The following is a 3,270-nucleotide window of genomic DNA, read 5'->3' on the forward strand; positions in this document are numbered from 1 at the left end:
CGTGCGCTTGCGCGCCGAGAGCATATTGGCGCGTGCTCGAAATTCATGCTACCTTTTCATCCTCAGTCTCCCGCCCCTCCCCCACCTCTGGAATCTCGATTCCTACTCCAGTTCCCCCAAATCCCCCTCTTGTACTCCCTGTACTCAAGCGCACTATCATGTCGCCGGTCAACGCGGATCTCCAAGACGGAGATCTTGAGGTTCGTCCTGCCTTCGGTCGCTGCGTGCTGTCGCTCAACAGTGTCATGGCGGCGCTTGACGACCAGTTTGCCGGCAAAGTGCTGATGGTAACCATCAACGGCGACCGACCTCCCGTCTCACCGGACGACCTTGTCAAAGCTCTTGGCATTGCGCACAGCATCCAAATAAGTGACTTTCTCGTCGAAGTCTGTCCGCCACCGGCTGATTTCTTCGTCAGGTTCCGGACAACTTTCGACTGCAGTCGTGTGTTCGAATCTTTCCGGCGTTTGTTCTGCGATGACGCGCTGGTGAGCTTTGATCGGTGGCACCCAGGATGGGGCTCGGTGCCCTCTGAGCTTGAGTTTTTAACAAAGCTTACCTTCCACGGCATGCCTCGACGTGCTTGGAACAGCGAGTCCATGAACGAGCTTATCAACGACCTTGGAGGTGAGCTCGTAAGTATGTTTGTTCCTCCAGACAGCTGGGCTCTGATGGTTATGGCATGGATGAAGAAGCCGTCCACCATACCGAAGGTGGTTGGTGTTGAGATACCGGTGCAGGAACCGGGGTTGTACTATTCGTCGCCACCAAGGCCGCCGCGGACCACGTTAGGGATGTACCTGTATCGAGTGTTCGTGCATGTCGAAGAAGTGGTCAATCCATCAATCGAAGTCCTGCCGCCGCCGCTGGTGCCAGGGTCCGTCGACGACGTCCATTACAGGAGTCAACGTCAGACTTTCCCCATGTTGCTCGGAACGATGGATGGCACAGGGCCTACTCCATCGCACGACGGAGGCCACTGCTTCTTTGGGAGAAGAGGCAGGGCTGGCTACTTGGATGTGCTCTAATTTGAGGTAACAACTGAATCTTGTCAGATACTAGTTAAATCCGAGCTATGGGTGTGAAGCACTGATATGCCAGTACATTTGATTGTGACCTGTTCTAATTTTGTACCTGAAATTTTTTTAGAAAGGGTTGTACGTCAACTTAATGTGCAAGCAGAACTTATTGTGTTGTCTGTCTGTTTTCTTTACACAACATTCAAGATATTTCCCCGTCATTGATAAATACGATGAACCGTTATGTACGACTTCGTTGGTTTCAACATAGCCCTTCCCGTAGTGATCCACTGCTTCCATCCTGATTGTGCCGCCTGCGTGAAATTTTTGTATGCAAGTTCAGTGTGCTATGTTGTTCTATATGATTGTGTCAACTATATAAGTTTTTACTGAGCATCAGCAATGCATATGGCTGAAAGATGTATTTACGAGCATCGACCGATGGGTCTCTCTCTCTATCTCTCTCTCTCTCTCTCACACACACACACACGCGCACACGCGCACACGCACAAGTGGGACCCGTTGAATTATTTATTTGCTCGTGATAGCTTTTAATTAGGTTCCACTGTAATCTAACTTTTTTCTTAAGTTATTAATTGAGCTCATTGACTTCAAAAAGTTGTACAGAAGCCTTGTTTGGGCCTTTCCGGCGTCGCTGAATGTGGGCTGAGTAACCATTTTAGGTTATACTGTACTACACAGGCCTTTTTTTTCAACATCAGCAATGCAACTAGGCCGATAGTTGTACACAATATCCGGGTCAACTTGTTATTCTCCGCCCCGCTGGGCTGCAAACTTTCCTAGGAGGTATGCATTAGGCTTAACAAGAAAATGGACTTTAAGAAATAATAAATGGGATGTAATTATAATAACTGGACAGTTACTATGCACCAAACACGTAATTAGTTTGAAAAATATATTATTTTTGGAATTTGAAAATTTTAATTTCATTACTTGTTGCGCGCGCAATATTTCGTTCGATTTTAGCGTAATACAACTTTATTTTGAAATTATATTTAACTTGACTAGAAATTTCGGATAAAAATATTTCGGATCCCATCAAAATGTGGGAATTTTTTTTGAATTCTGTTTTGAGCGGTTGTTTGAAATTATTAATCGTTGTCCTAGCTAGAAGTTGGGCTGTACTTTTAACAAACTGTAAATGGGTTGTAGTAAATTCCATTAAATTAAAAAATGGGTTGTACATTCTTACAAATCGCAAATGGACTATATGTTCTCTACCAAATCCGAGCTGTGGGCCTACTAAGTTGACGCGTACCAAGGGCTTTGTCAAGTTAGTCAATATAAACGATTCTAGCTGCAGTGATCGTACGATGTCCATCCAATGGCCGTAGTGCTTCTTCAACCTCTGGTCTTCTTGCTCCAGCCGCCCAAAGCAGCGTCGGTCGTGTCGCGTGCTCTTGCCTCCCGTGGCCGGCTGTGATGCCGCGGAGGCCTCACCGCCCCGTACTACTCCCACCGCTGGCCAGGCCATCCCTCTACTCACCCACACCCCCTGTTATTCTGCGACGACGGCAGCCTCACACCGTAGTCGAACCAGTGAACCCTCGTACTCCTCTCCACGCGGGCTTCCACTGCTGCGTCTTCCCCGGCTCCGCGTCGTCCAGACCACCGCCCTGGTGCTCTCGGCGCGGCGTGGTCAACGTGGTCAACGACCGACTTCCATCGGAAGAGTACTGTACGTGGAGAGGCTGACAGCTGGGTCCAGGCGGCCGCAAGGAAGTGCCTCCTTATTACGCGCAAAATAATTATTCCTCCACCTGACAGTAGGGACCCATCGGACGGGCCACCTTATTTTGCGAAAAAAACGTTTCCCCCCTGACTGCTGGGACCCACCGGACGGGCCAGCGTATTTCGCGAAAAAAACGTTCCCCCCGCTGTCAGCTCGGACCCACCGGAAGTGCCTCCTTATTACGCACAAAAAAATGAATACTCCCCTGCTAGCTGGGACCCACCATGGTGGGAGGCTGACTTGTGCGCCTACTAAGTTGACTGGGACGGGGGCCTTTGTCAACTTTAGTCAATATGAATGATTCTAGCTCCAGTGACCGTACGATGTCCATCCAACGGCCGTAGTGCTTCTTCAACCTCTGGTCTTCTTGCTCCAGCCGCCCAAAGCAGCGCCGGTCGTGCCGCATGCTCCTGCCTCCCGTGGCCGGCTGTGCTGCCGCGAAGGCCTCACCGCCCCCTACTATTCCCACCGCTGGCCAGGCCCTGCGGCGACGTCAGC

This window comes from Aegilops tauschii, chromosome 2 (assembly GCF_002575655.3).
Source record: "Aegilops tauschii subsp. strangulata cultivar AL8/78 chromosome 2, Aet v6.0, whole genome shotgun sequence".
NCBI lineage: Eukaryota > Viridiplantae > Streptophyta > Magnoliopsida > Poales > Poaceae > Aegilops > Aegilops tauschii.